Source organism: Cyprinodon tularosa, unplaced genomic scaffold (assembly GCF_016077235.1).
Source record: "Cyprinodon tularosa strain WSP-4 unplaced genomic scaffold, ASM1607723v1 ctg1, whole genome shotgun sequence".
Lineage (NCBI taxonomy): Eukaryota > Metazoa > Chordata > Actinopteri > Cyprinodontiformes > Cyprinodontidae > Cyprinodon > Cyprinodon tularosa.
This window is the reverse complement of record NW_024037781.1, coordinates 4,022,892-4,049,586: the sequence shown is the minus strand read 5'-3', so window position 1 is coordinate 4,049,586 and position 26,695 is coordinate 4,022,892. Positions and strand designations below refer to the sequence as shown.

Below are 26,695 nucleotides of genomic sequence, written 5' to 3'. Positions count from 1 at the left end.
CGTTCGGTTCATGCGCTGCTCCTTTTTCTCATAGAGGAAGCGATTACACTCCAGAGCAGAAGGTGGCGGTACTGCGACCAAAGCCAACCTCCAGTAGTAAACAAGAAGAAGAAGAAGCAAAGCAGCTTAGCAGGGTGTAGCAGGGAAAAAAATCAGTTGTTGTGGAGAATTGTGTCGGACTGGCGAGTGGGAAAGAACTGGGATTGGAAGACGCGCCAGCAGCACTTTATAGGTCTGCTGTATGGGAGCGCTTTGCATTTAGAGTGACCTACGATGACAGCGGAAAGAAAGTTGTGGATAAAAGTGCAACACGTTTTGTTTATGCTAACAGCAACATGTCATGCTAACCCCGAAATCCCTCATACTCCGTCAGCAACCCCCGCTGCGCTCCAGACCGGCTGCTCAAAGCAAAGCCTACAGCCCCCACTGTGGCTTCGTCTGCTCCCCTCTGAGTTTCTTGGAGATGGTAGAGAGCATGTAACCTGACAACAGCCAGATGCATGTCTCGCTAGGTGGAGCGAGACATGAGCGAGACATGCATCTAGCTGTTGTCAGGTTATAGTGCATGCGCCAGATGATTAAATTCAAAGCAGCAAAACATATGGAAATGATCCAGGGTTTCCGCGGATCATTTAAAATAATTACAATCCATTATTTTTGGGGGGATTTTTTCATTAATTTCATAATTTTTTATGGAATTTCGGTGTAACAATCAACATGTATCGAATCGAACCGAAAACCGTGACCAGAAACCATGAATCGAACCGAACCGTGGATTTTGTGAACCGTTCCACCCCTAATATATATATATATATATATATATATATATATACTGTATTTATATATATATATATATATATATATATATATAAAACTGGAAATTTAATAACTCAAGAGTTCTTTGTGTGATCAGTAAGAGAAATGCTTTGCTGTGGAGTGCATTTTACAGTGTCCAGTATAAACTTCCCCCTTTCAAAACATGGATGTAGGCTGCAACACTTAGGTCACCAGCCCAGTTTATTTACACTTTTAGTCAATAAAGTATTTTTCAATAAAACTGTATCCCTATAAATTCTACCACACATGCCATCAACCCAACACATGGTGACTATTAATTGTGATTGTGTTTTTCAAAGAATGTTTGATTCAAACTTTCCTGCAAAGTAGTTAGGCCTTAAATGTTGAGCTTTTCCTATGAATCTGTTAATTGATAGATTTAAACAAATAAATCCAGGTTGCTCTAGAAGTTTCTAGAAGAAACTATATGTTCTAGGTAATAGTAGAGGAAGTATTCCATGCCAAAAGTATTGATTGGAATTCCGCAGCATTTAAAATGTTTTCTTGGCATTCAAAAATTGAGTAAGACAATGGTGCTGATTGCAGTTGTTCTGTCTAAGCAGGTAGATCTAGGTAAGAGAAGCCTTCAGTCTTGAGCCCTAAAAAGGAAGTAATGAACAATGATTGGCTGATATGAAGGCATAGAGTAGTGCCATGGTCTGGAAAAGAGGAGTATGATGAGGAGATTGGCAGCTAAGAACCTTCAAGTTTGAATGTGCGCTTAGGCTTCATTTCCAATTTTCTAAGACCAGTAAGTAAATTGGATAGAAAACGTTGAATCAGTTTGACTGTATGATCTGGTTGAATTGTGTGGTTGGAAAATTTAGAACAACTTAAAGTGCCTTGAGATGACATGTGTTGTGAATTGGCACAATAAAAATAGACTTAATTTAACTGAATGAACTTTTTGAAAGCCAAAACTTCATTTAAAAAGCTATCTTAGAAAAAAAAAAAAAAACATACCAGTCTGCTTTTTGGGACAATGGGATTAGCAGACTGAAAAACTATTTGACAATATGTACTATTGAAAGACTTTAATTTCAGAAGTGTATGTTAAGTTTTGATTAAAATTCCAGCCAACTAAACAGAAATATAATTGAAATATGGCCTTATACACATGCATTCATGCGCCTCAATTAAATAACCCCATTCAAAGTACAGCTGGTGGCACATGCTGAGACACCCCTGTGCAGTTCTCCTACAGCGACTAGACACTGAAAGCCTGCTGGGTTTGCAGCAACTTGCCTTGTTTAGCATGTGGAACAAGGTCGTTTAAGTGATAATGAAATCGTCTCATTACAGTAATTAGACACATTTATAATGAAGGTGATTTGTCCAAAAAGGTGGCAAAAAAAAAGAATGCAGGTACACATCTAATGGCAGATTGGCACTGAACTGTGTGCACTTGAAAGCACACACACACAAACACATTTCTCTATCCCGTGGGGACCTTCAACTGACTTCCATTTATTTCTAACCCATTTCTACAGCCTAACCGTGACCTTTACCCTAACCGTTACGGGTTCATACCTAGTCCTAAACCTAACCTAAACTCAATTCACACCCTAGTCCTAAACCTAAACCTCAAGAAGAGAACATTTCCTTATGGGGACCACCCATTGGTCTCCATAAGTACCTCTGAGTCTCCAAAATGTAGCATATTCCTGGGGGGTTGTCCCCAACAGGTATTAAAGACCATTCCACACATACACAACCAAATCATATTGTGTCACACTATCATTGTAAGGACTTTTAATTGACATATTGTAATAATTTCTATGGCCTAAACTTGACTCTTACCCTACCTATTATCAAGATATACCTAACCCTAAACTTAAGATTAAATCAATTCATACTTTGGTCCTAAACCTTCCCTGATTTATGCTGAATTGTCATTGACTTCCATTTGTTTGTATTAAAACCCTAAATGGAATTCAAACCTTAGACCTAAACCTAACCCCAAATCCAAGAAGATAACTTTTTCCTTGAGGGGACCAGCTGAGTGACCCTTACCTACCCCCAAGCCTGATTCCAACTCTAAACAGGCTTTTGTCCTAAACGTAACTGCCAACCCAAGAAGATAACTTCTCCTCATGAATACATTGGTCCCCTCAAGTACCTGAAGGTCCACTATTTAACGAAACCAAAAAAATTGCCTTACACTGTCCCCATAAGGAATCAAAAGCAAGTACATACACAAGGTTTATGTCCAGCCATCTTTATGCAGACTTTCCACTGGCTTTCATACATTTTTCATTCACTTGTTTGAACTAACATCAAATCAATTCACACGGTAATCCTAAACATAACCTTCAAAACAAAAAGATAACTTCTGCTCATTTGGAGCTGTTACTGGTCCCCACAAGTATCTCTAAGTCCTCACAACATGTCATAGTCCACTGCAAGGTAAAAATACATGGCCACTCCTCCCACCCGCACACACAGTAAGCACACAAAAAGAAGTTGACATGGAGACAGGCGCGCACAACTCAAACACAAATATTCACCAACTAATTATCGAGCAAGGAAAACATATTGTACAAGGTTTGTTTGCGTAGTGCGTTTGAGTCACTAGTTTTTTTTATCCTAATGCCAAGGTCTGCATCAGTCAGAGAGAAGCTCTTTATAGCCACTGTGCATCTTTGTATTAGCTTATCTGTTTACTTTCAGTCACCACCTCAATGCTAATTATGCTGCAATAAAGACTTATCCTGTCAACAAGAAGCCTGGATGAGGGTAAACTCTGAGTATTGTGTGGAGTGGAGAAAACAAAGATTTTTTGGCTTGCAGAAATCTCTCTGTAAAAACTTTGAACTTTAGCGCTCTTCTGCTGCATATTTTGAGAGTTATTTCTAGATGTTACACAATAGCACTTCATATCGGTTGCTTGTATTTTTTCTTGATTGGCATTGATCAAAATAGCTTGAATTCATGGTATAAAACAAGCAGCCAGATTTCAACACTGAAAACTACTGAACTGCCATTGAAATTAAAGGACCCAAGTCTGATGTTTTTACAATATAAATTACACAAGTCTGCAATTTTTAGGCGATTTTAGTCAGTCTCTTGGCTGCCCCAAGTACAGACTTACAGAATCAGTTGTGAACTAGCAGCTTTAAAAACTGCTCTTAGCCAAATGAAAACATTTGCACATTACATTATTTCAACTTGCTTTCATTACATTTTGATATCTTAGCCTTTTTTGAAGAATTTTATTTCAGAGATCAGAGAAGCTTTTTGTTTAGGAAAATGCTAAACCAGAACCAATTATTTCCGATTTTTTAAACATTTTTGCAAAAGTGTGCACTGTTTCTGTGCATATATATCATAATGGATTAAAATAATATAAATCCAACTTATAATTTAAAATTTCTAATTAAAAAGAAATACACCATGATTATTAAGACTAATAAATTTTTTTTGGAATATCTTAGCTCATTGACTGAAATTAAAATATAGGGGAAAAAAATCAATAGGTCAGTTTGATGAACCTTTGGGTTGTTAGGGTTATTAATCTCCAACTTTCTGTTTTCTTGATGTAAAAATATAGCATGGATGGGAACGTCTTTGTAACACTTGACTGAAATAATACCAATTTTAATAAAAAAAGTAAACAAAAGAAAGCAAAGTTGATATCCCCAGAAATGTATCTTATTTAGAATGTGAACCTTGTTCCTGACCTGTGTAGTTTGTTGTTTGGTAAATATATAGAATATACTTTTTATTGTAATTTCTTTACGCAATGAAATAATATTCAGAAGTAAACATTTTGCCAAGGGGAATAGCTAACAAATATGTAATATAAATATTACACAAAACAGGTTGGCAGAAATCAGGATATTCATGTATTTTTATTTTAATATGACCTTTCTTAGCCATCAAAACATTTAGTTTAATTCTTTCCCTTGCAATGCAGTTTTCAAGCTTGTTTTTTTACAAAAGAAATCTACTTTGAATTTGATTTACATATTTCTAAGTCTGGAAATGTACTGTATGGGAAAAAGGAAATACAAGCTTTTGAAATGTAATTTATTTTCCAAACTTTATTTAGTATTTGTATCATATTTTCTTAATGTTTTCTTTCAATCCTACTTGCCCTTCCTTCCTTATGTCATTCCTCCATTGTGTTCTCGTTTGTTCCTTTTGTCCTTTTTTGTTTCTTTTTCCTCACTTCATTCCTTTGGTCATTCCTTCCCTGTTTCCTTGCTCCATTCCTTTATAAATTGAATCCCTGTTTCCCTTTATTACAGATCCATGTTTAAATCATGCCTTGCATAGAATTATCTGTCATAACTATAGTATTGTATATCTTTTAAAAACCAAGGACATAAAACCAATGAGTCTGGAAAACTCTGGAACGTTTAAATTAAACCTTATTGACTTTTGCATCAAGGTCATATCAATAAACTCCAAAAAAAGCACCCAATCTCAAATTGAAATTGTGTCTGTTGGGGCTATCATCTAGGTCTGGGATATCGATTCCCAAAACTATGTGGGCAAAACAGGGTGCAAAAAAAAAAAAAAAAAGACTGAACTGGAAAACAATGAAATGAATATGTTTAGTGTTTTTTTTTTCATGCCCTGGCACCCTAACTAAATTAAAGTTGATGATAATAATCAATAAAGCTAATCTAATCTAATCTAATCTAATCTAATAAAATAACCTTTCTGTGCCCTAAATACATTAGAAGCACCCTAACTTATTCTAATAAAATAGAAGAAATTGAGGCATGTTCAATTTTATTTTTTTCAGCTAAGAACTTTTGATAATATAAGCTTCCTGTTGAATTGTGGTGTATATATTCAATGGAGGCCTGTTTCCTGTAAGTCCAACATGCTCCACACACTCAGTGTGAGCAGCTGTTGTTAGGGGATGGGTTAAACACAGAGGACTAATTTCTCCAAGGGTTTATGAAACAAAAAATTAATGGATAAAATAAAACCATCTGGTAGAAGGAAAACTGAGGGAAAAGTGCGTGTGTGTGTGTGTGTGTGTGTGTAGGGTTAGGGCAAGGTTTATGGTTAGGTCATATGAATTAATGGGAAATGAATGGAAGTCAATGGAAAGTCCCCACGAGGATGGCGTGACACAACATGCGTGTAGGTGTGTGTGTGTAGTGTGAGTGTGTGGGCGTGTCCTATACTTCACTCAGGTTTGCAGATTTAGTGCTTTTCCTTGCATGGAAGCAAGGTGAACATGTTTTAAATGACACATTCAGTGATTTTTAAGTAACAGCCACAAGCTATCACCAAAAGTGCAAACTCATGCATGTTCTTAGATGTAAGCATCAGCACAAAACCCAACAACGTCTGCTAGCTAAAGTCCAGGACAGTGAAAAAAAAGAGCTGGTCTTTTTTTTCAGGGTACAAACGACTATGAGACAAGATATGCTATACTTGACACCATAGGAAAATAATTTAAGGTCAACTAAACCACCTAATTTTACTAGTCAGATTTAAAGGTATAGTGGAAGATTTTCAAGAAAAATGCATTCCAAAAAAAAAAAAAAAATGCACATGCACAACCCTGTACCTGCCCCGAGAGGGAACGCCTGTTAAACATGTCCAAGAGCATGCACACGCCCATTTATCCTTGTGCGTGCTTTCTTTTAAAGTTGCTGTTTGCATCGCTCATACAGACTTACTTTCCAAAAGATGATTTGCAATTTTTCCACTACGTCAGATTCACCACTGGTAAGTGAAAATGGGGACGAACACGTAAACATACCACCACAATGATTGACAACTAGGAGGACCACTTATTTTGATGATCCACCCGGAAAAAACAACATCCTCAACTTTACCTTTAAATTTGCTACTCTACCTTTGAATTAAAGGACACAGATCGCTTATTATCACTTCAAAATCTACCTTAAAAAAAATGCTTTCCTTCAACTAAGGCACTTGGTCCCAAAAAAACTAAGGGAGGGGCAGTGCTACATGGCTGAGACACTTATAACGGATACCAGCTGTCAAAAAACGAAAAGTGGTAAAGTTAAAGGAGCCATGCAGCCTGATGTTCTGATCAGCTTGTGGAAGAAGTAGAGACAGGGAAGACTGCATGAGGACAGAGGTCGATACGTCTGCTTTGCGCTGTGAAAACTTATGAGTGAGCTTTGCTGAGTCACCAGAAGCGCCCCTACTCCATTATTTTGCTTTTAACCCAGCTTGAACCACCTCCACTGCCTCTTGCATAAAAAGCCCCTTCTTTGCATTAATGCAACAAGCTGGTGACAGATTTGCAGACTGAATCAAATGCATTAACAAAGCACTTGAGATGGCCTCATATATAGACTGTTAGGGGTTGGCTCAAAATTGTTTCACTACATTTCATACACTAGATGGCACTGTTTGCTCTCTAGAACATCCATTGCAGAGCCCATTCTATCATGCAGGTTGGCCCCCAGAGCAAGTGGCCTACTCTCTAGAACTCATTCTGATATAAATCGCCTTTCCAAGGTGAGCATCCTGTAAATAGTCTGCTAGTGAATAAGAGGTCACAATTAGGGCTGTCATTGAGACCCAAACAGATCGAGCACTCGATGTCACTCCAAAAGCATGGCATCCAGATCTAGACTCTGTATCTTGTCACACCCAGCACCAGTTTGTCTCTCAACCCAGCAACAGAGGAGGGATGAAGGTGGCACTTTAAAAACATCACTCACAACTGGTTATATATGCTGCAAATTACCGCTCTAACGCTCTCGACCCGGCCCCATTAGCTTGTCAAGTCTGGAGAGAAGTCGAACAGGCCTATCCCCTCCAGTATCCATCAGAGTTCATGTCGGATTAGCTGTCTCACATCAGGACTCATGACGAGGAGATGTCCCTTTGGAAAACACAAACATACATCTGCTGCCATAATCAGCATCCATTACAGATGCAGCAGTGTGAATGATGAAAAGGACTTTGAGGTACAATTACAGCCTCAGAGGTTTAATGACAGATGTTTTTTTCGTGATGCATCCCCCGATTGTACCTCCATGGACAGTTTGTGTGCATTCCCACTGTAAACGTGTGTGTATTCCCTGCAGACTCTTGCTCATCTGTGGTTTATTCATCCCTGTGGATAGCAGAGCTGTACATGCTGAAAGGAAACATCAATCATTGGACAGGGGGGTAAAAATAGATAGGCTTGGCTGAATAAAAATGTGTCTTAGTTCCTCACACATTTACTGTACAATGAGAAAATGATCCGTGTGAGTGAAAGGAAAGGAGAACAAGGAATTAATTGTATCCTTTGCTTTTTTTGGGGTCTGTGCTCAAAAGGCTCATCACAGCCTGAAAACAAGTCAGCCTCTCTCCGCCCCACCACCTTCTAATCCCACACACAGAGAGGCTCCTGCTGTCCATATCAATTAGCAACATTTAGCTGGTCACACCACTGTGCTACAGATGACTACATTCCCCCATGTCTCGGTGAGGCAGATTGCCTCCCATTATTAATGGCACCGCTGGGGAGGAGATAGCTGCTGAGCTCAGAACTGTGAACCTGCAGTTGAATCCTTGCCATCAGACTACTGCAGGAATCTCCTCTGCTCTGCAAAAAAAAAGGTCAACTATTAAGATACAACGATGTTTCTGAGATGGCTGCGACACGTTTTCATTGCTCATATTATCAATCCTTGGGTTCTGCACTCTGCTTGGATATAGTGCCGTGAGCTGCCAACTAAGATAAATATGGCATGGCAGAACATAGATATTCAGCATGATATGCACATGCACACCATAGAAATGCCTCCATGCCATTAATGGGCAAGGAGGCATAAGATGACAGCTATGGGTGACTAATCAATCTTGCCATGATGTTAATAGTTTCTGTGATAAAAGGCTTTGCTAGTACTATTTGTCTCAATGTGTGCATGCTCATGCCTATACTTCACAATCAAACCATCATGTGTCAAGGGCATGGGTTAATACTGAGCCTTTCTAAGCGTTAAGGTCAGGTTGAAGCCAAAATCACTGAATGAAGTGCCGCGGGCAAGAGGTGTACATGTTTAATTCCAATATCAAGGGAAAGAGGTTACTGCTGGATGTCAACTTCATAAATAGGATTTTGGGGGCGAGGACAACACATAGCCGGTTTGTGGGTGTACTTCACTCTTGATTTTGAAATACATATGTAAGATGAGGATTTCTTTGAATAATTGGCCTTTTTAAATGTCCTGAGCAGGAAACAGACAAGTTGTTTGTTCTTGTAGTTAGAAGATATACTGTATATAGCAATATGATCTACAAAAAACACAGTTGTTTTTTGTTTTATGGGCAGATTTATCCATCCATCCATTTTCTGTCATGCTTATCCCTGCTAGGGACATGACGGGTGCTGGTGCCTACAGTATCTCCAGCTGTCAATGGACGATAGGCGGGGTACACCTTGGAAGGGTTGCCAGTCTATCACATAGCAACACAGAGACAAACAGGTAACACAACCATTAACGCACACACTGACACCTAAGGAGTTTAAAGAAGCCAATTAACCTAACAGTCAATTTTTTTATGACTATGGGAGAAAATCCATGCCGCTCAGGGAGAACATGCAAACTCCATGCAGAAATACCCCGATCAAGGAATGGAAACCTGAACCTTCTTGCTGCAAGGCAGCAGTGCTACCCACTGCTCCACTCTGTATCCCCAAGGACAGGTTTATCATTGTTTTATTTTTACATTAAAATGGAACAATAAAAGAGAACCTACATCTTTTCTCTATTGGCTATCATTGCATTTATGCCTATGGGATCTATCAAATGTTTCTGAATGGGCAATGGCCCAAAAACATGTTTTATATTTATGGACTCCACCATAAAACAAAAGCTTTTTCAAACATGTATTTATTTATTTCTATTTCTGTTTCGACAAACAAATACATGAACCGTTTCTGTAACTAATGGCCTTGAACAGACAGTTTCCTAAAAGAGCATTTATTTTCTTTAAATTCTAACTAGTCTTTTATTGACATATCCGAGACGTCTGACAAAAACACAGGAAATCATCTAAAATGTTATATCAGCTATGCCAGGCCTGATAGTGTTATGCTAATGCTGCCATTGAAATGCAAAGAACACGGAGGAGGTAGCGTGGAGCTGCTGAGCTTAGATGATGAAGGGTTGGTTCACAAAGGTGGAACTGTGTTATGGATTGCTGCTTAAGATGCAAAAACAATGTTTCAATATATATATATATATATATATTTTACCACTCTTGAACCAATATCTGTTTAATTTATTGCCAAGTTACTTTATAAAGCTTTGGATTTTATTTACCATCACCCGTTACTTGCTATTTAGCTACACCCAAGATTAATTTCAGATGCAACAACCAAGCTATTGCAGAGAATATTTGAATGGGAATAGATTAAAAAAATAAAAGGGTTTAGTAAAGGAAACACGATTAACAACATATCTATTTAAGTATATATCAGCCACATATACAATCAAGTCTATTTTGTTTAATTTTGTAGTGAATCTAATCAATGTTTTCTTGAAGTATTAATCACAGAAATACACCAAAAAAGGTTTAAAACAGATAAAGCATATGCAGTTAGGCTATTCATGTCATGATGGGATTCAGAGTTCTAACCCACATGCAGAACACAACGGAGGCAGATGAAAAGTTTGACTGTTTATAGAAATAAACACAAAGTTATATGAAAGTTGCAGAGAAACAGATCCGGGACTGGTCACACAGGGTTCTCTGTAGAGAGGGACAGTTAGGTTAGCCAGGATGCGGTAGATCTTTGCCAGAGGAATTGTGCAGGTTTGTACCTGTGACGTGATTCTGGTTTAGCAGCTGAGGGAGGGAACCAGGTGGGTCCAGAGGCTAGAAGTTGGCTGAGGGCTAAGCAGCGGCAGGGCTCGACTTCAGACTTATCAGTGTTCAGATCCAGAGTTTTCTTCCGATCCTCTTCTTGAGGGCGGGCCGGCAGGTTCAGACAGTTTGATTCTTCAGATTAGCTCCTGAACGCCAGCAGGCAGATTTCAGCAGAGAAAACTCTTCCAGAGTTTCAGGGTTCAGTCAGGTTTCTTCCTAGGAGGCAGAGAAGACAAAAACTGATTAGGTTCAAGTTCAGGTTTCAAGGGAGTCAGAGAATCAGACAGACTGGTTGGCTCAGGCTTCGCTAACCATAACTGGCTTAACACTCTGGCGCTAGAGTTCTTCTTCTTCTTCTTCTTTGATAGTTTTGGCGGTTGGCAAACAACAGATAGATGCATTTCCGCCATCTACTGGAATGGAGTGTGGACCAGAATGACTCTCAGGAATTAAATTCTATTATATAAATGTGTTATTTTTAGATATCGAAATACTATACTGTAAATATTACTATCTGAATAACTTCTGAATAATTGAACTAAATCTAATTTAACTTTTACTTTACTCAAATTTTGAATGAATTGCTTTCTCTCCTCCTCATATTTGTTACAGTATAACATCACGTGCTCAACTGTTTCATCTACCCCACAATATTCACATTTCCCATTCCTATGTTTTCCTAAGATAAACAGAGTACCATTTAATCCGGTATGACCAAACCTCAATCTAGAAATGATTGTTTCTTCTCTTCTTGTTCTTTCTGTTCTTCTCATTTCTCCAATTTTCTTTTGAATTTTATAAAACCAACGTCCTTTATTTCCTTTCTCCCATTCCTTTTGCCATTTATCCTTTATTTTCTGTTTAATTAACATTTTAACTTCAGATTTGCTAAAATTAACAAATAAATCCACTGACACATTTTTAACAGCTTCTTTTGCTGCCTTATCTACTTGTCCTTTAATTCCATAATGTGCCGGTATTCATACAAAATTTATAACTAAACCCATCATATTTATTCTATATAGTGTCTGTTGAATTTCTATTAAAATATCTGGCCTGCTTTCTGAGTGACTATACTGCAAACTAATTAAAGATGAACTAGAATCTGAACATATGACTGATCTTAATGGCTTAACTTCTTCCACCCATTGAACAGCTAATAATATTGCAATCATTTCTCCCGTATAAACTGAAAGTCCATCACTTATCCTTTTCCTAATTTTAACATTAAATTCTGGTATGATAAAGGCTACTCCTATTTCTGGCGCTAGAGTTAAGTCCTGCCGCTGCTTATATGCTGGTCTCCTGATGACTGATGGATCGCAGGTGTGGTCGTCAGCTCAGCTCCAGGAGACCCTAGGGCGCCCTCTGCTGGAGGAAGGTGGACAGACCTCCAGATCCCAACAATTCATTGCACTGATAATGGTTTAGTTTGATGTTGAAATACAAAGTTATGTTCTGCTAAGCTACACAATAATCTAAGAAAGCTATACATATATAGTTTTTTACGCCTCCTTGTCCTTCCTATGGAAGTTGTTACCAAAGAGATTTTCAAATCAGGACTCGTAAATGCCATTTCCATGTATAGAAATGGTTACAACAATAACAAAAAAAGCTTTACATGCATACTGTAGCACACTTTAATTGTAGATGTTACCATGTGTTTTAAAACTACTGACTTTGAATAGAATTATAGAATGTCTCTTTTTTTTTTAGGTGATGTATCTCTATGCAGGGTAATGTAGTGGAATCTTCTTCTTATTTAAATACTAAAACATGTAAGTATTTGTAAATATTTATGTCAGTCTTTGTGTTTCTTTTAGATCTACATGTAAACATGTAAAACTATCAAAAATAGCCTCAGCACTAAAAGACAGTCCATAGAGTGCATGGTCTACCAAAAGAAACACCAGGAAACTTTAAATCCAGTTAAGCCATAGTATAATCCTCAATTTGCTATCAGTCTTTATGTAAAATTTTATTTTAGTTGGCATCTCTGTAAAATACAAAGTTCCGAGTGTAGCATATCATGAGATTAATTATTGGAGAATGAATTGGATCGGGTCTAAGTAACTGACTTCTAGACCAAATAGAGGTGGTCTAAAACTGAGGCCAAACCCTTTAGCTGCACTTCTCAAAACTAAGAGTTGTCTATTTTTTTCCTTTAAGTGTTAAACTTATAGGAATTTACTCTAAAAAAAAAAAAGCTCAAAATACTTTTAAAATTTGAAGATTTTGTTAGGGAACCTCGATATAAGCAGGTTTTGGATATTTTTTTCCTCTTGGGGGTTGGATTTTTATTTATTTATTTATTATTATTTTTTTTTTTACATTACTGTTGGTATGGATTGCTTTGTCTGCTTTCCAGCTAAAAGAAGCTTTATTTGAGAAAAGAAAAGACCCAGTAAAAGACTTACACATGAAATTGGGTAATTATTGTTGTGTATTTATGTTCTCCACTAAAAGATGAGTTGTGCTACACTCTTTCAAAAAACTACTAATAGTTTTTCTATTATCCGCTTACTCACAGTAAAAGCAGAGTACAATTAAAAACAAAAGCAACCATGAATGTCCTTACTTGCGACAGAATGCTTCATTTGTCTGCTGTTTTTCAAATGTTGCACCAAGAGTAGAAGGGTAATTGGTCTTATAATAACTTTGGTGTCCACTAAAAAGAACCCACAATCAGTGCATGTCTCACATGGCCTCATATTTTTATTTATTTTAAACACCTTCTCTTTCTACCAGTTTTTATCAGTCATAAATTATTTCAGTTGATTAGTTTATGCCAAAACACCTGGATTTAGTGATGCACAATTTCAGAAGCTATTCAGAAGAGGGCTGCAAACCAAACTTTGTCATCTTTTTTTTTATTTTTTTGTTTGCAGGGGGCAGATTTCAGAGGGTTGTTTGGGCTTTTATAAACCGCTGATTCAACCAGCATGACTGCTGGCAGCATAAAGCTCCACTTAGCTTAACGGGCCCTAATAAAATTAACCGTGGCAATAAAGCACATTGCGCCAAAGTATGTTTCTAATGAGACCTATAGCCCCGCAGGTCATTTATGCAGGAAATTATACAGTAAAACACTATTGAAGCCGTTATTAGCACGGCTTTAGTTGTCTCATTTTTAAACTAAATGGCAAAGTAGTATTTTTTTTATTTTCTATTTTTCCGACATCAGAAATCATGAGCGTCTTAGTGTAACCCAAATTTGGCACACTTCTAAAAACTGCCCCCAGCCACCCCCACATGTGTCCATTTTGTTCCAGCCATGCCTGTCACCTCTCTGATATAGTTGTTGAAACATGTGTATTCCACAGTGGTTTCTGAAGATAGCAGCAGTTGTAAATTGTAACTAGAAGCTACCTCGACAGTCACAAAAAGCCATTACTCAGGGCAGGAGTCTCAATATGTTTCAGGAAACCCAGGAGGAACATGGAAATTGAAAAATCATTGGCACTGCGCTGCCGTCGGAGTAAATGATCCTGTGCTTTGGCAAGAGGGGGAGGGGAAAATCTTATCTGCTGCTCGTCGTCTTAGGTGAGTCATTAAATCCTTCAGCCTAAAGGAACATGTGCTTAGTGAGAGAACATTTATTTTTAAATCTTTGGGCCACAAACAGAGAACAGTCCACCTCTGATATTTCCTTTTATATGTCACCTATACTTGGAAAAAGTCTACAAATGCACAAATATTTCTAGCAGATGGAAGAAAAGTCTCTAGGTCACCAGAATTATCAGTCAAACATCAAACCGACCTTAATAAACATGCTTTTGATGTGTACATTTATCACAAGGTGTTCAACACGTGATCTGCTTTAAAAACTGCAAGGACAAAACGTTCCTCAAACACTTGATTCAGTGGTTTTATTTTTCTAGGACAGAAAGCACAGAATGAGTCATTTGTGACAAGGCCTTAAGGATTTCAGAATGCCAGTTTTATTCTTCTAATTTACTCTCTGATCCTGGCTGTCAGCGGGACTTTATATATGATCTGACAAAAAGCAATGTCTCAGACTGTTGCCCACGGTAACATATTTCTTCTTTACTTTAATACAGTCAGTTTGTTTGCAAATTGGGTGTTCAGTCTGATGGAAAGGTTGGTAAGAACAGTATTATCTAATCAGCTGGATTAGCATGATCACAGGCTTACAATGACACTGCAGCCTTCTCACATAAACCTGATACTGCCCAAAATGTAATTGTAATTTTCCTTATTATAAATAGCTTCTTGCCAGTGACCTGAATGACTAACAAGTAAAATAAATTATGTATTTTCATAAAAGAGACTATCAAGATATTGAAATCTTGAATAAACAGTTTACACTTTCTTCTGCTGAAAAGAAATCCTCACATTTTAGAGTTAGAATATCTTTTATTATTTAAAATTCACTAAATAATTAAAGAAATATATTACTGTTTGTTTTCCAAAGTGCAAATATAATCATAGAATGCCATCCTGAGAATGAGAAAAAAAACCTAAAACAACACCCTCTAAAACAGATAATACAGGCAGGTTGAAGATATGTTGTCAGGAGACATAGATCATTTCTCATTTTTGCAAACAGAAAATGGACAGCAACGAAAATCATGAGAATATTCTAATGGGAAGATGTTAAATGGAAAAGCAGCCATTTTAAATGATTTTGTGTGAAAGTATGTAGGATTGTGTTCTCTGCTGGTGCAGGTGCCTGCTAAAGCCCACAGATTATTTTTTTACCTTGGACAATTTTGTTAAGCGTGGTGCACCCCACTTCAGTGTGCACTTGAATTTTTTCTTTTTTTTCTTTTTTAGTTATCCTTTTTTTGCAGGATTATTCTCAATATAAATCTTCACCTCATGAATTCTTATGAAGTGAAAATGTTTTTTCTGGATAGCCTTTGTGTCAGGTTGTGTAGAGGTTTTGGAGGACCCAAATGCAGAGACAGAACAAGGCAGAGATAAGTCTTTGCTGGTTTAATGCAGTTCCAAACGTATCAGAAGCGAAGTCCAAAAGCAAATAGAGAAAACGAAAAAAATGAGAGATGTCAGGGAAAACACACACAAGGACCAAAGAAATAATGAGAAACCAGCAATCACTAACAGAAGAGGTGGGGTATAAATTCCAAACAAAACAAAGACTGGTGTACTAAACCGATTGGGAGCAGGTGTGGACAGGAGAAGAGAGCTAGGGGAAGGGAGATTGCCAAAAGGGAAAACAGAGGGTTCCCTGTTTTAGAATTTAATATTTCCATATTCCTTTTTTTCAGATTTTGTGCCTCTTTCTTCCTTTCAAACTTCTTTGCACTTTTTTTTTATTTCAGACATGGAAATGAATACTTTAATACTGCTGTAAGCTAAGAGCCTGATCAACCAAGAGGGAAAAAAAAAACTTTTAAAGATTTTAACGGCTGCTACAAAGTGACTCGTCAGAATATTTATTTTACAGCAACCTTTTAATAAGTATTTAGATGTCTAATAGTGTGTTACAGCTACATACTTTGGCAATGCACATGGCTGTAATGTGTTTCTTTTAAATAATTTCAGTGATTGTTGTGGTAATCTGAAGAGTGTCTTCTTATTTCCTGAAGCTCCATATTTTTCCCACCGTTGCCAAAGGCAATTTATGATCTCTGCCCTTTATAATCTGTGTTTTATCTACTTAATTGCAACTCTTTACACTTAGTTTTACCAGATGGAGGTTGATTCTTGAGCTGAAATAAGTCTTCTTTGCTTGAAAACAGCTGCTGCAAAAATGACAGTAATGAGAGTGCTGAGTCCAAAGGTCTCAAAGGCAAGATTCGCTACCTGGCAGCCACACAGTTAAAGCCCACAGGCAGTTATTTCCCAGAATAACTGGCTGTAGACAAGACAGCCATCCATGGCAACACTGCTGAAGTAGACAAAGGATTGAAAAAGTTTATCTTTCAATCAATTACTCTTGTCTTTATTTATTTAGTACTATTAAACAGAAATTACAATAACTACAACAAACAATATGCCCAGATGACTTCATTGGTAAAATAAACAATAGTAATGTGCAACAGCGATAACAAACACAACCCTGGTTAAAATGCAAACATTTAGCAGTTTTCTAAGCATTTGTCTTTTAATTTTCTTTTTCTACAAATGCACTTATTTAATATACTGATCTTTGTATGATACACTAAATCTAATTGTAAGGAACACTGATATTTGCCATACATTCAAACATTTCTAAAGAACTGTTATATTCTCAAAATATCAGAGCTGCCAAAGAGCAGGATATCAGCAAGTCTTTAAAAAAAGAAAACAAGTACTATACAGCACATCAAAAGATGAGTGAGGATTTGACCCAGTCTAAAACAACCCAGATAATAATCTGATGGAATCTGAGAGAATCAGTGTAGTGGGGCCAAACCATAAAGATCCCTCCTTTCAACACAGACTTTAAGGATAAAATATTTACACGTGGATCTGAGTCATTTTAATGCCCTGACCATAGTTATTTTCCTGGAAGGATGGAAACCCACAAATACTGTATTGTGGGGAGTAACAACAATAAGACTAAATGGCTCTAATCTAAACTCTTTTGCATTCAATGCTTCGGGCTTAATGCCATCAGTATTGTTAAACTAATTCTATATCATATCGAGATTGCACAAGGGAATTTTTATCAAAACTTCCCACATTTAATTTGTTCCACACCTGATGATGTGGCAACCTCTTTGAAGTATTGCCTAAAATGAACTTGAGCAATGCAGTCATTGTAACACTATCCATTACCTTAAAAATGTCAAAGCATTGCATCATAAAAAAATTAAGCAATTCCATTAAGCCATCGTTCACACCAGGATAACATCTTTTGAAGGTAACATACACCAACCAAAATATAAATCGACTAGACATATAAATGTAAAAGTCTTCGAATTACTTTCACTTAACATTTGAATATGCACAGGTTTTCTATGGCAAGAAAGTTATGATTTACTGCTGTCATGATTGGAATGTGGGGTGCTGAGACTAATATGTGATCACATGTTGATGTATCTCAAATGGGCCTGTATCTGGAATATCAACAGAAAAAAAGACATGATAAAATGCTACACAGTATTTAGGGTTTGCATCTAAAATGTCTTTAGCAGGTCTTTTCCTTTCCCTTAATTATTTATTCATTTATGTATTTTCGCCTTAAAGTCATTTTCTGATTTTCATTAAATTATTCTATTATGAATGCTATTTCCCCTTCTCGCTGCTATAAAAAAGACACATTTCCCAAACAAAGTACAACAAATTAACTGTTATGCTTAAAAAAAATACAGGTACTGTAACTACTCCAATGAGGAACTGATAAGCAGAAACCCTAATTTTGCTTATCTGCATAGCAAGGAACCTCCATTTTAAATTGCAGTTTATAAAGTGTCAGCAAGAGGGCATAAAAAGCTTAAGACACCAACAAAAGGAAATATGCCTCTCCAAGGACTGATTATGTCATCTCCCTCTCTCACCCTCATAGTGTCTGAACAGCCACAGGAAGCTGAATTTAATATATTTAGAGGCAAAAACAAAAGCCCGATGTCTCTGGTGCTTATGCCGGTGTCCCATTTTCCAGCCACTCCAGCAGTCCTCCCACACACTGTGCCACATCACTTGTGCCATTTTCATTGTAGTCTTTGTATAAAAAGCCTCTGTTACAGTAAACACTGGATATAAATATTAACTTGGCAACATATGATTCCAAGAATGAGTGTGCAAAATGTTGGATTCAGGGGTGATTGAAAAACTTGCAGTGAGCCATTGACAGTTCTGAAATGATCTTTGAATTGTTCATGTTCCCAGTCAACAGTCAGCTTGAACTGAACAGTGACTAAGGATTGGTGTTAGATTATAATGAGGAGGATGTGATGGATCTTTGCACTTACGCAAGAAAAGCTTGAAGCACCTTTCTTTGAAATTGGGGCCTTGCAAAAATATTCATGTACAATAAATACTCTCAAATTTTCTCATGTTACAATAAAAAAACTACATTATTTATTCAATCAATACAGTATAACACAATTGGGAAATTAAAGACAATGCTTTTCTTTTTAAAAAAAATGACTTTAAGGCCACCTTTTGTTAAAGCTACAGGTGAAGCCTTTGAGGATATGTTCAGGCACAGGAATGTTCGGTAATTTTGCAAAATAGCTCAAGCTTCAACAGATACCCATAAATTTGTTTTATAAAATGTCAAATGTTTTTAATGAGATTTTTACAGTGGTTGGTAAACATTTTTTAATCACTCTGTCATTTCGGAAGTTTTTGTTGACTTAAAACATCAAACTAAAATTAATTAGGAGTTGAATCATATGTTTAGAATATGCCTTAAACATTGAATATCTATTTTTAGGTTTGAAGCAAAAATGTATAGGACAAAATACAGAACACATATATACGTTAATATATTTTCTTCTAATTTTTACTTTAGAAACTAGACATGTGCAGGTCACAGTATAGTAAATACCAAAACAAATAATAACAGGCAGAAAAACAAATCAAAAGTATAGGTCAGAATGTGACGAAAAAGGTAAAAAAAAAAAAAAAAAAAAAGAGGCGATTTCACCTGCCAGGTCATCTGTTGGAGGCAATCAGAGCAGCATCAGAAGAGGGATGACCTTAGCGCTAGCTACCATAGCTATGAGGCCTGCATGTGCGATATCATCCTTTGACAGGAGGAAGGAAACATGGGAGCAATCGGGGCGGAATCGTCCGATTCACGCCCAGCGTCGAAGCTGTCCAATGCCTCGTCTAGTGGGTAAGTATGCGCCATTGGGAATTCTAGTGGAGAAAAGATGGATAGCCAAAAGTCTGCTTTTCTTCCAGGGGGAGACAATTGCAAGAAGGGGAGGAGGACTGCGTAGACAAGGCTAGACCAGCATAATTGCGTTGAGGCACCCCTTGCAGGTTGCATGCAGTTCATACCCCATGATTTAGACGGTGTGACACATCGGGCAAACCGATGACCAGAGACGGATGGTGCTGCTGCTGTTGATAGCCATGGTCATTCTTAGGATTAAATTCAGAAGTCTCTGGTGCTGAGGAAAAAAAGGGAGCTGATTACCCGGTCTAGGGGCAACCCTTATAGGCCAGGGTTTGGGCCTACCAGCAGGTGGGTGTGGATTGAAGTTTTCAGTGTTTTCAAATGTGTTTTCGCGAAGGGATAAAACTCACTAGCGATATGCTTATAGGGCAGTGTCTATACTCATAGAATCTGGGGTTAGAATACCTAACCAATGAACTAAACCATTGTGTTACAGCTTTGGCAATGTGATTAGTAATGTCGACCCTCCCACCTCTCAGAGTGAAAAAAGCTCCTTTTTGGGTAATCTATTTTTGTCCTCCAGAATTTCAATGTATACACCTCAATCCATCATCCTAATCACCCTGAAGAAAAGCAACCACAGCATAATGCTGCTGCAACCATGTCTTTAAGTCGGTATTGAAGATTTTGGGGAGTTAGTTCCCTGCATTCAGGTGTTTAGATTTAGTTTGAGTTTTCATTTATTGAGCTGAATACTCCTGTGTTTCATTTGCTTTACATAGAATCTGTTTATTTTCAAGTTATTTTAGAAATGTGAACTGAATGAAATCAGACAGAAAAAAGCCACATTTCTAGTTTACAGTTCAAACCAACAGTAAATGTGACTTGAGGGGAAACATGGAGAAACACAACATTTAATTTTAATGAGGCGGGCAGCATACCGTATAAAGGAGCAAAGAGTGTTACAACAAAAAATGAAAAGAGCTTTGGGGAGTGATCCATTTTGTTTTCTAAAAAAACTCCAATTTCTCTCAAAAGGAGAAATTGGAGCAGCAAGATCAGGGGGAAGGGATGCAATATTGATTTGAATGGGTCAGATCAAGACAGACATTTTATCGTTGCTATTGTTTGAATCTAGGACAAAACTGTAGAATCTCGATGTATTGATTGCAATGGATGTTGTCATACATCATTAAAGGCCCGGTGCTTTTCACTTCTTCTTGATTAAGACCACCACAGGGGAAGGTTTAGGAGTGAAACTGTAATCATATTCTATCTATATGTATCTCTATTATGGTTTTAACACTTCTGCATACTTCAACAAATGCTTTGACACCATGAACAAAAAAACATTCTTTGATTGTGGGCAACAGATAAACTTCTGTTGTTCTGCCTTGAGCATTGTATTTAGTTATGTTAAGAAACAATAGATTCAATTTGGTCCTGAATTCCTACTTTTAGACTAATTTGCTGAATTATAAATCACAACTCTTTAAAAAATAAATTCTTAATGTGGTGTTGATTAGCACTTAGTGAATTATTATTTAAAGAAGTTAACACTTCGAAGATTGCAGCTATAGTATTTTGGAGTCACTAGATGATGTAATGCCAAAGATTAATTGCTAAATTAGGGACGCTTATTTAGCTTTTATCCTTTGATGGGCTGCAGATATCCATTATTTTAGTAATAATAATGAATCCATATGTATGTTGCGCACTATTTCAAAAATATGCTAAGTAAAACACGCCGAAATGCCAAACAGATCTGTAAAGAGCAAATTTTCACACAAAGTGCTTTTTTTTTGGTGTGATATACATACCGGTATGTTTATTTATTTTTTATTTTTTGTATAATTATGACTAAATTATTGCTCTGGATGGATTTTTCCTTCAGAAAATTGAATATTTTCATGTCTGTATACTCCAATTGATAATTATTTGACAAATATTTCATTATTCACTGAATCGCAATAAATTAGATTGTTAAAACCCTGTTTGCAACTCATTTAAGTCAAAATCTACCTTTAACAACCATGGACATTGCATTGCATGTGGTGTGAAACGATGATTCCCTCTGTGAACAAACTCAGCTGTGTAGAATTTTGCATTAACAGAAATGCAATTAGGATGTTTTTTGGGGGCTATATGAACATATTTCATGCAGGTAAGTATAATGAGATAAAGGGAAAATGTAGATAAAACAAAATAACTAATTTTAATGGGCTATTAGTGTTTAAACCATTTTTTGAAGAAAAGGACTCGCTGATACTGTAACTCGAGTTCTTCTTTTCTTTTGATCTCCTTCAGTATAAATAAAATCTGTATTACATTGAAACAACTGCTTACTTACCCTGAGCTTCAACCCAACCAAGTTTCTTATAAACTGTATTTCAAATGTGGTTTAAAATTTTTTTTAGCAACCCTATTCTAACTCTAATCATATAGGGAGTATCAGCTCTATATCCAGTAATGCCTTAACACAAGCTCGCCATCTTGATCCGTGAAGTAACCTCAGCCAAGCACCCACAAGCGATAGAACAGTCATAAAGCGATATTACATCATGTAATCTCCAGACGTATCCTGGGCTGGAGGGCACCCAAAAAAAAGGGACCAAAAAATAGCAGCATTTAAATACAAGTCAGTAGCTACACTATGAAAATACACATTTTTAGAGAAAAAATGGGGAGAAATATGAACAAAATTACAAAATAAAGAATTGCACATATTATGAAAATCTGATAATAGTGCAATTTCTAGTTTTCAGATTAGATAGGCATAATAATAAAAAAAAAAAGATTGTTTTGGCTTTAGTTAAGTCCCGCTGCCTTTGAAGAACAATCAGACGCCATTAGTGGGTTTTGTCATAGGAATATGTGCTGTAAGGCTGATGAAATTGAATACAATTTGTGACAAAAGGGCTGCCCAAATGGACTGAACAAAGCATCTAAAACAGCATCAAAGGTCTTTGATAGATGTTTAAATAAAGAGGAAAACATGCCCTAGATAATGACCTAGAACGAAGACGCAAGACTAAACATAATGAAGCACATACATAGAATATTGGCACATTTTAACTTTAGACTGTTGCTAGATATTGTGTAAGGATGGTCCAAGGACATCTGCGGAGCGTTTCAGTTTTCTCAAGTTTCTTAAAAACTGTATTTCCAGTATATATCAATAGATTTTTAGCAACGCTTTTCTAAGTCTTTATAAAGAGTATTTTTTTATTGTGACAGTTTGACAGGCACCACTGATGTCTTGACCTTCTAGGTTTTCTCCAGCTCTTTTCTGAGCCCCTGGTATTTCTGTAGTTTCTTATGGTCATTTTTACTGATGTTGCAGTCATTTGGCATTGCTATGTCAACCACAATGGCTTTCCTCTCCTTTTTGTTCACCACCACAATGTCCGATTGGTTTGCCATTAGCATTAGGTCCGTCTTTATCTGGAAGTCCCACAGGATCATGGCTCGGTCATTCGCTACCATCTTTGGAGGTGTTTCCCATTTTGACCCTTTACAGATGTTCCTTTACACTATTCCAGCCACTTGATTATGATGTTCTATGTGATAACAGGACTCTGTTTGAATATTATATACACAAACTGCTTCCTCCATCTTTGCAGGGCATTTGTATTGATTTCAATTCATTTCTAAACCCTGTGACCCTTACCCTACACCTACTAACTATTACAGGGATCATACCTAACCCCAACCTAAACTCAATTTACACCTTAATCCAAAACGTCACCCCTGACCTTGAAACAGCAATTCCCTTCATGGGGTCTCTGCTAAGAGCCCCACAAGGAGCGGTCAGTCCCCACTCATTATCTTTCCAGAAAAATGTGGCTCCGAAAATGTGTCAAATACAAGAACACACACCTCTATATTGATATCAATCTCTCTCTCTCTTTTGTGTGTGTGTTCCATTTTGCCAATATAGCTCTGGGAATAGATGTCACAGAGCTAGATAATAGCCCAACAGGTAGACCAACTTTCACACGCAGACCATTATGACTGTTGCCATGAAGTACCGCTTGGTACTGGTATAATAAACTTTATTGAAAATTTATTTGGGAGTAAAATCTTATACAACGGACAGAGAGAAGGAATGCAAAAGAAAGACGGGAAAAGAAATACGGGGAGAGAGAAAGAAACAGAGACAGGGAAGAGTGCATAAAACGAGAGAAAATAAACAACACAGAGACATACAGTAACTCCTAGAAGTCCAATAAGGGGTTAAGTACACATTGCCGGAAATGGCATCACTATGCCATTGTCTAGAAAAGCCAATACAGTTTAACTCAGAAAAAAATTGGGAACTTGTATTGATAATCAGAAAAAAATATGGCTGATCGTTCCTCAGTCTATAAAAGTAAAACATCTCACTACTTCCACATCTAGTTAAGTGAGAATGATGTGCATTGAATGACGTTGAGGATATAAACTGTATAAATATAAATGTGTTTTAATGCCGTTTTCATTTCAAAAGCTTAATGTGAAAGTGTTAACCTTCGACAAAAAAAAAACAAAAAAAATCGTAAGACTTAGATTGGATTTATTTTCATACTGGTTAAAAATGACTATGTGATCAAAATTAAATGTTTAAGGAATGAAGAGGTTTAGAATGGAGGGGGACCTCTCACACCACCTTATATTTGTCAACAATGGGTGGTGAGGTTGTTTGAGGACCCAGATGCAGAGACAAGTGAAGCAGGGATGAGTTCTGAGAGGTTTAATTGTAGACCAAAAAGCAGCAGAGGCAGAAATCCAGAAATCCAACTTAAAATATAAAACAAACCAAAATCATGGAGACATCAGGGGAAAGACGAGTCTGAGGAGCCGGGGAGAGACGAGCAGAGTAGACTATACAGCAACAAGAAGGAACCAGCACTGAGAGACTGCAGAGGTGGAGTATTTAAGGACAACCAAACAAAAGGATGGACTAACGAGCTGAATGGGGAGCAGGTGTGGGTGGAACTGGCAAGAGGGAATCCAAGGGAAAAGAAAACAATCACAAGGGGGCAACAGAGAGTAACTTAAGAATGCTTGAAGATCATGGAAAATAAAAACAAAACAACTGATAACAGAAAACTGAAAACTCAGAGTCACAACAAATAAGAACCATAACAATATTTGGGTATTTTTTTGTTTTGTTTATGTGGGTGCTTAGGCCATGTACCTGCTGGGCTCCTCTCTGGTACTCCAATATTCCAAAGAATATATAAGACCAGCTGCTGGGGCCAAGCTGTGCTTTATTGGGCATCCTTCCTTCATGAGCTATGTGGGGCCAGTTTAGCAGGTTGTGTGGTAAAAAACTAATCAGGAAAATGTTGCATCAACACATAATGATGTGTAGATTCACTTAGAATTTATAAGGCTAAAAAAAAAATTAATATAATAATTATAGTTTAGTACTTTTTGACAGTCATTTCAGAAAACTGAAATGCCATGCTCTAGATTAATTACACATAGTAAAAAATTTCAAGCCTTTTTTGATGGTGTACAAGGTTTTACAATTCAGTGTCTCATAAAATCAGGATATTAAATATATTAATAATAAAAAGACATTTTAAACAGAAAAGGGAGTTCTTTCAGAAGAAATTATTAATTTATCCAGTCCTGGTATTATGCCATGTGTATTCAATACACAGCTTGTCAGTCTAGGAAGGCTTAGACAAGCCACTCTAAAACTGACTGCACCAATTACAACCCAGGAGGTGGCGATTCATGCTCAAACCAGAATTATCCATAATGGGAAATAACAGAAGTGTTCTGTAAACATGTCAATCAAGCGTCTGGCAGAAACATAGCAATATTTCAATAATGCCATTGATCATATACCAAATAAGCTTGATATATGTTTAGAATTTTAACTGCCTGCTGTAAGAGCTTTTCTGGATTTTTGGCTAACATCCACTATTATCCAATTGGTTCATGTCTGTTTTCGCTAACGCTCTAGGTTCCACCTGTGTAAAGCCTTGGAAATGTGGCTTTACACACTCCTTTCCATAGTGATAGATAATTTATAAAGCCTAAGTCAGACTGGCTGGAGAAGCTAGGCTTTATGTGGCTTGGCATGATGGCGATAAGCTTGTGGCACTGCTGGCGTGTAATGGAAGCTCAGGTCGTTTTAATCACGGCCTTCAGGTCATCTACATCAATGTTTCTAGTGTCTTTAATCTTTCCTTTAACTTCTATTGATTCTCTATGGTGTTCAGGTCAAACAGGTTTGCTATCAATCAGAGTAAAACCATAGTAATTGAACATAAGGTTTGTTCTGCCGAGGGGATTTGGCATCACTATAAAGCTTATCAACAGAATGAAGTATCAGTTATTTTAATTATTTTTAAGCAGTGCCAGCAGATGACACGGCACCTCCCATCATAACTGAATGTGGTAAAAAAAAAACAATGGCTTTAAGGAGCATGGTGTCAGTTTTGCAGAGATGAGTAGGCAGAGATGATTTCTTGCAGATTTGGTTTTGATGTATGTGGTAACAGAAGCACAAATCTAGGGATAATAAAAAGCTAACCCAAAACTAGGAGACACCACGGAGGAACACACATGAGGAGTGAAGTAAAGAAGAGAATCCAGCAATCAGGGACTGCACAGCAGCTGTATGTATGGGAGACAGAAACAAAGAATGGGCAAATCAGCTGATCAGGAGCAGGTGTGGATAGAGGTAACAAGAGGGAGCAAGGGGAAAAGAGACTGGGACAAGGGGGGTACAGAGGCTAACTCAAAAAATATAACACTACTTAAATATAAAACAAAATAGAAAGGAAACCAATGACCAAGAAAACAGAATGACATAAATCCATTTTTCTCCACTCAATTTTCTATGAATATTCTTTGTGTTACCACTTTTAGCCATGATCTTTTGTGACTTACTTAACTTGTTGAAAGTGTCAGTTGCTGCCTTTTGGACATCTCTGAAGTCAGCAGTCATTTTACTTTAGAGGCAACTTACACATACTTGCAGTACATCATCCTATGTTAACATTGGTCGGGAATTATGTTTGAGCTTAGATATAAATTTTAGATGTAGGTTATGGAAAATCTACCAAAAATAAAACTTGCACAGAGTAAATATAAAAAATTTACTGTATTTGTTGTATAGCCATCCCTAGCCTGGGTGCCAGTCCGAACTTAGTCCCGCCCACAAGGTTTGAGTTCGGGGAAGTTCGGTCTGGCTCTGCTCCATAGTAGCGCGAGTATTAAAGCCCACTGTCAGGCGATCCAATCAAATTGTCAGGGCGGGCTTTATACGATGATGGACAGATGATC

At 37.2% G+C, this 26,695-nt stretch overlaps 1 long non-coding RNA gene across 1 annotated transcript in view; it reads left to right on the top strand.

Moving 5' to 3' along the window:
- LOC119778024 overlaps positions 1-14,173 on the top strand; it is a 28,648-nt gene extending 14,475 nt beyond the window's left edge. The window contains exon 3 of the long non-coding RNA XR_005280039.1: positions 14,070-14,173. This is a non-coding gene — a long non-coding RNA (uncharacterized LOC119778024). The remainder of the gene's footprint in view (positions 1-14,069) is intronic.
- The last annotated feature ends 12,522 nt before the right edge of the window (positions 14,174-26,695 follow it).